Source organism: Embiotoca jacksoni, unplaced genomic scaffold (assembly GCF_022577435.1).
Source record: "Embiotoca jacksoni isolate LCO1_2020_lvr unplaced genomic scaffold, fEmbJac1.0.p SCAF_7, whole genome shotgun sequence".
Classification (NCBI taxonomy): Eukaryota; Metazoa; Chordata; class Actinopteri; family Embiotocidae; genus Embiotoca; species Embiotoca jacksoni.
The window spans coordinates 17,386,589-17,396,228 of record NW_027185425.1 but is presented as its reverse complement, the minus strand read 5'-3'; positions in this window follow the sequence as shown (position 1 = coordinate 17,396,228).

Below are 9,640 nucleotides of genomic sequence, written 5' to 3'. Positions count from 1 at the left end.
CGATAGATGACACAGTTGCTTTCTGTTGAGGAATGATGGAGAAAATCAGTGTTCACTCATGCATCTCATTCTCTTTGACAGTTTCTTTGTGTGTGAATCAATAAAACAGCAGAGGGATGACAGGCAGCACTTAGAAACGACCTCAACGCTCGTGAAAAAGACGAAAAAGTTGACGCCGTTCCTTAGAAATTGTGTTTGCATTCTAATAAAGATTAAAAAAAAGACGACTATAAATATGATGTGACAGTAAATTAGGGCGAGACTGTTTGACAAGTTACTTTTCATGAATGAGACAGTGGTGTATCTTCTACAGTTGAATGTGTTCAAGTATTTAATTGTGAAGGACTGCCGAGCATTGGAAGCACAGCTCACAATGTAATATGGTTAAATGTGAATGCTGCTGTAGTGTTTTTTCAAAGGAACTATCGATCTCAGTACAACTTACTTGTATTTTAAAGGTGTCAGTTGTATTAATGGAGTTACACAACAGTTAGTCAGCATCTTGCTCATAGCTGTTTTGTTTGAACTGTTTTGTTTGAACTGTTTTGTTTGACTTGCTACCCTCTCAACAGCGATGTTTCCCACTTTAGAGCAGTCTGTAGGCAGCAAGAAATAATTCAGATAAACACGCTTAACTTGTCCTGCATCAAACGGCACACTGACATGGTTGGCGAATGGCCAGTGAATAATATTTTTTACTGTTATTTTATTGCTTTCCTGTATCTATAAATGCTGCTATAGCGAAAGTAAGTATCTATCTATCTATCTATCTATCTATCTATCTATCTATCTATCTATCTATCTATCTATCTATCTATCTATCTATCTATCTATCTATCTATCTATCTATCTAGACTAAATTAAATTAAATTAAATCTAGATTAAAAAATTTCCCCTCGGCGATTAATAAAGTAAATACCTACCTACCTACCTACCTAGACTAGCCGAGGTTAGTCGCTAAAGCACCAGAGGATTGTGAAATTCTGCAAAAGAAGCCAAACAGGACTTCAAATGAATATTAACGTCCTCTGCATCTTCTCTTTAATACTTTTAAAAGAAAGCTCAAACATATCTCTTTGCATTAACCTTTAACTAGCTACTCTTGAAGCTCTCCTGCACTTGAACTACCGCGCCTTTAAAATGCATATTGCTTATTTCATATTTTAACTCCATTTGTGTTTAATTTTATCTGTTCTTATGCATTTTATCGGTTTCTTCTGCATCTCATTTCTTTTTTATATTTCTAAATGTTCCTTTATATCTGTTTTTATGTGAAACACTGCATGTGATTCTCTTGCTGTGAAGCACTTTGAGCTGCATTTCTTGTGTGAAAGGTGCTATACAAATAAAGTTTATTATTATTATTATTTGTGTTTGCTAATTATTCTGCTATAACTGCATAATGGGACATGTCACCCCTGTGTTTACAGGTTTATTCTGATTCCCCAAATGGTCCAAAATTACTAAATGTACCAACAAGATCTGATTAAAGACTAACTACAGGTCTACTTAGCTTTTTCCAGACAAATCTATGCTGAAAAATTAGCAGGCTAGCTAACTAGCTGACAGCCTATAGATAGGCCTAATAAGTACGAGTACAAGTTTTATGTTTTGTTTTTATGTTCACAGCTCTGGTTGCTAAGCAACATCAACACAGACGCCGTCTAGGAGCCACACAGGCTAACAATTTAGCAAGCTAACGTGACACAGGAAATACGAAGGCACAAACGGAAAAGATGAGGCCGTTGGAAAGATCAACATTTTCCTCAGACATACACTATTATATAAGTTATGAAAACAGATGACTAAAATTACAATATATTAGCTTAACATCCAACAAAAAATAAACTTCCACGACCTCCGACATTTCTGTAAACGTCAGTAAACACGTCTCAACTCGTGAGCTCGCGGCTCGAAGAGCATTTTGAGTCCTGATAGCGTGAATACCACAAGAGGGCGCCGTTCATATTGACTCTTCTCCGGTACACGGTAAATATGACCCCACAGCAAAAAGTGTGGTTTCTTGGCTCCTCCCACTTTTCCCTAACTTAACCAACCACATCATTTCTTCCCTCACCGCAGGCTCGTCTCGGAAGCAAATTCCCATCCATCTTTAGGACAGCTTCCTCACTGAGGACATGAATCCCTGCAAACCTTTGGAACAAATTACACAAATATTTACTAAATGCTTAAATAAGGAGCATAGAGGAAGTACTTCACCACTGTAGGCATTAAAAGCAGCGATTATCTGTGCGTGTACTTGAATAGCGGAGAGGGAGGATGATAGATGACCTCACAGCTTTCCAAGGTGATTTTTTTCCAGCACCACATGTATCTGAGCTGCGGCACAATTTGTCCACACTTTCACTCGTATTATCACACTCTCCCCCTTCAGCTTCTTGTCCGTGTCTCCTGAGTTGTGACGGCTCTCCACAGCTATCCCAAATCCATCATCAGCGTGACTGACAGTGATAGTGAGGACTCTTGTCCGAGGGCAAAGGTTATAGCGCTTCAATCTGAGGAATGGATGAGGTTGGGGTGGTGTTTCTGAGGGCGTAACCCATCTCCGGTGTGTGAACTCGCTTGCAAACGTGTGTGCTTTGCTCGAGGAGTGTGTGCATGTGTGTGTGAGTGTACTGTCGGAGGAATGACTAATGGCTAAGTCAGCAAGGTCTCTTCAGAGGCAGCGTTGGTCTCTAGCGTTATGCCCTTCACGTTCAAAGAGCATCTTAAGAGCACGAACAGCACCGACTCTCTGCCTTCAACACAAAGCCATCAACAGTCACGACGGGTGAAACGACACATCAGACATGAAATGTGACACGAGGGAAACTTTCAAATGTACAAGGCTTTAGTTTTTTCAGATAATTAGCAATTTTCCAAATGCATCTATTGGCTTTCTGTGCAAAACTTAGATTAAGTCTGTCTGATTGTTTTAAATACGAAGGTGCAACTAGAAGATGGTTAGTTTACTGTAGACAAAATTATCATCTCTCCTGCTCTCCTGCAGGTCTGCACATGTTGGATCATCAACCAGGCAAAGTGGGCAACTGCCTCTAACCCCTAAGGTCCCCAAAAGCCCCACATTGTTGAATTAACTGAATCAATCAAGTACAATTATCCACTATGTAGGAGGACTTAGCAGCATTAGGACCTGTTCAGACCAAAGATTCATGACCACATGATTTAAAATTCACAACTTATCCCAATTTGCCAGTCTTGACCTTCTGAAACTTGCAGGACGTAATACCTCCACAGCAACGACTCTGTGTACCTCAGTTTTAACTGGACTTTTCGGGCTTTTTCGTGGCTGAATATCATTTGTAACATCTGAAAACATGAATAAGAGTAGGTAAAGACAAAGTTACTTGCAAAAGTTGCACCACAAAAGAGCATCCAGGGGACTGGAGGGGCCACTATTTTGAGATAGGAGATCTCCCCTGTTTTGTCAGGTTCTCTCATCTTTTTCCAGGCGACACCGTCAGCAGGTTTACGTTAAGCTGAGACGAGCCAGTTCACACTGCTGCAACTTTTCCCTGCAACACAAATCTTTAGTCTGAACAGGACTTTGGGAAGGTCCTGTGACACTTATTAATAGTATTTTTTTCTCAAATTACCCCACTGTGAGGGTTTAACAGTAAATTTCTGCCCACGGCCCCCCTCACTGTTTGCTCCGGCCATGTTTTCTGCTGCTGGAAGTTTTTCAGAATGGTACTCTCTTTGCTGTAGAGTTCCTCTTCAAAGCGAAAAGTTTCTGCTTGATTTCCCGAAAGACGCTTTAAGTTGACAGCTGTCTTAATTATGTCTTTTGAGCTGCAGGCAGGGCTTCCTACATTGTTATTACTAAGACGAAACAAGCACCAATATTTCTCTAACAGTAAGTATAAATTTGCAAGAACAAAAAAGTGTCACACAGATCCTGTATTTAGTGCTGCAACAATCTAACATCAGAGGACCAAAAAAAAAAAATCCCCATATATTCCAGTAAATATGTTAGGTAATCAATCAGTCAAGTCAATTAGATAATGACATGTCATCTGCTATAATTCGCGGCATTAATCAACTTGTTTTGGGACTTTCCCTTCGCTGCCACCCATGTTGTGATGTGTCTTTAGATCTCCCAGAGAGCTGAGAACGAGCCAACACTGCTGGCATCATGTGTGCTCTCCCATTTGTCTTAATTACCCCAGAATGGATCGCTGTTGATCGGCAAGCAATCAACTGTCGAATGTCGCAAAAAATTTGCAGACAAAGACTTTAAGCAAAACAGTCGATACGTACAAATTTCATTGGAGAAGATGATGATGGAGGCATTAGTCAGATAGCAACTCTTGCGTTCAGGCTTTTTTCTCCTGAATGAAAACAGTAAAGTGCTGAAGATCAGAAGTGTAAGAGGTTTTTACTTTACTGACATGTAGCAGAGATTTATAGGCTGCATGTGTGTGTGTGTGTGTGTGTGTGTGTGGGTCAGATTAAATGGCAAATGGCCAGTTTCTTTAGTCTACACTAAACTAAATCTTATTGATTCTCCCTTTGAAGTCACTGAGTTATGAGACAGCGCAAACTGTAGATGTTTCCTCTGTAAATGAAGATTAAAAATAGCTTATTCTGAAATGGCTCTTCATTACTATGGAAATTAGACCCCCCCAAAAAGCTGAGAGATGAGAGGTTCTGATGAAGAGCCCTGACAGAAATCCAGCATGAGATATTTACCTCTTCAGACCAGAGCTTTGGAGGGCCATGTTTCACACCCCTGAGCAGACGGGGGCTCGGCAGAGAGGCACTCGGCGGTGAGATGCAGGAGCAGAAGGAGCCACGGACGTAAAACAAATTCCTCCCTTGAAGTCAGTCCTACCTGTGCATGTTGAGAACTGACTGAGAGAAGTGGCGCAGGGGATGCTCAAGCATTTTTCGGAGGACACATAAAAGTTTGTCCAATGGGTTCCCATTGGCCGGGAGTTCTCCGAGGAGGTGGAGGCTACGTTTTACTACCAACACTTAAACAGATGCAGAAGGCATTTATGTGAAACACCTTCCACCCGCTTCTTCTTCTCTTTACGGTGCCTCCTAATGACATGTGCCGGCCGTGTGTAATTCTCTGAATAATTATCGTCGGGACAGGGAAGCCAGTGAGTGATGAAATGTGGATTTCATAATCACGTGTGCTCGTCGCTGTAGCTGAAGAATGCATGTTAGCCCGTGGTGTTGACATGAAGAAAGCCTTGTTATTACCTGAAAGGCCTCAGGCAGACATGCTGTTTATGCATCCTGCATGTTATGTAATTGATCTCGGAGGGCTTTTGAGCTGCAGTTTAGAAGATCTGAGAGCTTAAAATGAACCACGACGGGCTGATTTTTTTTTTTTGCGGGGATTTGATTCCTTGCACAGATTTGTTGACATTTCTCAAGGGAACGACTTTCTCTTCCCCCCAAAAAAGACATGTCAGCATACACAAACGATTTTGATGTGACAGAAACTGCTTCGCCTGTAGGTGCAGATCTTTCTGAAGCAAGTGTCACTTCAGTGTTTTAGATGCGTGAACGTGCTACAGCTGCTTTAAAGGAAACTTTCATCTGAAAAATGCAATAACCCCTTTCGGCTAGTCGCATAATGACCACTTTGGCTCGGACATTTTTTTTACAAGGATGCCTGCCACTGTGTTTTTAATTTACAACCTCAATTTAAACGCTGTGACGCTGTGTAAAATGTAAATAAAAACAGAATGCATGCATCTGAAAATCACATTAACCCATGTTTTATTGTAGATAGACTAAAGACAACATATTAAATGTCAAAATGAAGAAATGTTATTGTTTTATGAAAAATATATTCATATTTTGAATTTGATGCCAGCAACACATCTCAAAAAAGTTGGGACAGCTTCATGTTTACCACTGTGCAGCATCACCTCTTCTTTTTACAAAACTGTATCAACGTTCAGGAACTGAGAAAACCAGTTTCTGGAAGTGAAATGTTGCCTCTAAAATGCTCTTTTTATACTCAATAATGTTACTGATCGATTGCCAATTCATCAAGTTAGTTGTGTGATGTTCAACCAGGTGTTTTTTGGAAACTTTTCCAGTCTTTTGTTGCCCCTGGCTAAACTTTTTTGAGGCGTGTTGCTGGCATCAAATTCAACATTAGCATATATTTTTCATAAAACAATCAAATTTCTCCATTTCAACATTTGATATGTCGTATTTAGTCTATCTGCAATAGAATATGGGTTTATGTGATTTGTAAATCATTGCATTCTGTTTTTAATTTACATTTTTCACAGCGTCCCAACTTTTTGGGAAACAGGGTTGTGAAAGGTTACCTTTGTATTTCCAGTGTGTACATCTTGCGTTAGTGGTTTATTGACCGTTACAGTTGCTTTCCCTGCAATATGATATGATATTAAAGATCTTAATATAGATATTAAAGTCGCAGTTATCTGACACACTCCGGTTTACTACAGCCAATGATATAAAGGTCAGTAATGTATAGCTGCTGTATCATGTAGCATGAATCGATTGTTGTAGCTCCACTGAGAGAGCCGAGAGGGAAACCTGATGCCATGACTGGGCCTCCTCGCAGATCTGGCAGCGGGATCATGTGTCCAGCATGGATAATTGAGAGCTCCTGTTCTCAGTGAGTGAGCAGTGAAGGCAGAGGGGAAAGAGAGAACAGTCGGAGATTATCCATCCACGAGGTTGGCCCCATGACTAGCACACTTGTGACCCGGAGTCACATACGCCGAGGGCCGGCGGTCCCAGAGTACAGCTGAATACTGTTGTGGGAATGTTCGAAGCTACAACAACAAGCTGTGGTCCACTGAAACTTTGTTTGGTTGCAGTCAAGGGCTTTCCAGTGTCCAGTGTTTTGGGTGTAATTGGCTATAAAGAAGTTTGTGGACCAGTGAGGATCACTGGTCCACAAACTGTGGAGCATAATGACCAAACAGAGAACCTTTGAAGTGAGCTCTATTAGCCTGAACAAAAAGGCTCCAGTGCTGTAAGCTAACAAGCTAAACAGTGCAGTAACAAGGGAACATGTGCAACCAATAGAGCTGATTCCAGAAGGCCCATTTATTTTTCACATAGAAAATATTATGTGACACTGAGTTGCAACTTGGATCGGCACGAAACCTTCCGATGATTTGTCCAAATATATGAACAACTATGTGAGAACATATGTGGTTCTTTAATTTAAAACAGTCAACAAGCTTGTGTGCATAAAAGAAATCGTGTTGGCAGTTGACTACAACTCCCACAGTGCCTTTCAGAGAGAAACACCCAATCACTGAGCCTTTAGGTATTTCACAGCAAGAGGAAGCTAAATATAATGCTGAGAGAACAGATTTTATCATCTGCAATCCTTAAGTCAATTCACTTTTAATGTGGTCATTTTGTGGTTGAATCTAGCGACTGTGATGCTATTACTTCAATCCTGGCTTAGGTTTATGGGTTTTGTAATTTAAGAGCCATCTGGCAAGTTAAACTGACAATGAAATGCTGTTATATAGCCTCATTAAAACTGCTTGTTTAATACCTTTTAAATGTTAGTTTATTTACCTTCAGCTGAGGAACAAATACTTTGGCAATAAATAACAACAGTTATGAGATAAATGCTACATTTGACAATTTAGTATGACAGTAGCTCAAGCAGAAAACAATCATAAAGTGAGCAAGGTGACCCAATAATGCCACTCACACGCAATATCCATCTACCTATAGGTCACACCAGAGTTTAAATAAGAACTTTTATTTTTCATTTACAAATATATGTTTTTATTTGTCGTTGGAGTTATCCACTTTCAGAAGTTATATAAACTTTATCTATAGCTGTTGGAGTTGGGGTGTGTTTAGCGTAGCTTAGCATACAGACTAGACAAAGAAGGAAATGGCCCTGGTCGCAAATACACCCAAATAGTGGTGGGGACTGTTTGCTACTCATGCCTACACATCAGGTGGATTAAATTTAACAACGAGACATTCAGTATTCACATCTTCACACAATATATGCCAACATTTCTGTCAAAATCAACAGTTGACTATTCAGATCAGAGAAATGGAATGTGTTGAGTTTGCTGTGGAACTCCAATATTGCCGCTTATGTTTTCACCAGATTTTTAGCTTAAGTCTGAGCTAGTCATTAGATATAAAATTATAGTCTATGAGTTAAATGCAGACAATTTAAAACCCTCATAAAGTGTCTTTGTTGTTCCAAGACAGCTTATGTGTATTTTCTTATAATTAACAGTTTTAATTCATCATTTTTACAGCTTTATTTTCAGAAAACCAGAAAAAAAAAAACCTGAAAGAAAACGACAGCTGGTGGCGCCGATTTGATGTCATTAAACCATTACAGAAGATAAAACACATGAGCACCAATCGAGCCTCAAATGAAGGAAAGTGATGAGGAACTTTTTCAAAGTTTCTGGTATTCCAGCACTGTGTTTGTTTATGTGAAAATGAAACTCGTACAGTAAGACAGGTGAATGGAAACACACCTTTTGGAGTCCAAAGGTGTTGAATTATGTTGATTTCTGGTGAGTGTGAAGACCGGAGAATACCAATTTACATAATTTTCATATTCATTAGTCACGAGCAAGAAGTGGGCACTTCTGTGATCATCTCCCTCTGTACATTACATCTCTACTGACATCTGACAAACAATATTAACAGCACAGCAGTCCATGTACTCTTTCTGTCGTACGCTAGAAATATTTATCCATGTCTGATACTGGACTGTGTGAAAATTGGTGTCCTTGCTTTGTAACCTCACTGAAAAATCTGAAAGCAATTTTTTTCCCCAGACTGTATGATCATCTGGGCTCTGGCAACCGGCTGCAAAAAGACAGAGGAAGAAAAAAAAAAAAAATCAATAGCGCTCCCCTCTTAATCAAGAGTGCTCGAAGCTTGTGGCTGAATGCCATGAGAGAAAAGTAGCAATTGACTTTGGGTTTTTAAGCAGAAAGTGAAGCTTAGAGCTCGAGAGGAGAACAGTCATCCAGCGCTTACTCTGTGAATCGGAGAGATGTAGAAGAACCAAACAACCTGACGGAGGAAACTGATGTCCTTCTGTGACACCAGTTTAACACACAGTTACCACAGACAGCAGCTTATGTGTCAGGAACATTTTTATTCATTTGTTACATAATCCTCCCCTCCCCCTGATCTGATTAGTTTGTGAGTTGTTTAACCAGGACAGATGGCATTTAAAATTGCAGTACCTGACTGCCGGGAACAAACAAGACACTGGTTACTCTGTGGATTTGTTGTGATAAGAGGGAAATCTACATTAGATATCTGGACTGTTGTATCACTTAGATTATCAAAAAGAATCAAACAGATGATATCATCCTGCTGATAAAGGATAAGATCAGAACGTGCTTGGATGTGTCGTTCTGGAGGGCAGAGACTGACAACTTTGTCATGTAAATTGACAAAAAGTCACTCAAGCTTTCACCCTGTCATTTTATTTATGAAAAACCCGCTCAAGTCATTTTAATTAGAAACCCACCTTACCTATTTATTTTCTGTAGTTTTTCCACTTTAACCACTACTTAAGTGTTTTTTTTAACTGCTCTTACACTTTTGCATGCTTTGTGTAAGCTTTATCTTGCCTTTGATTTTGCTTGTTTTTGTTGATCAA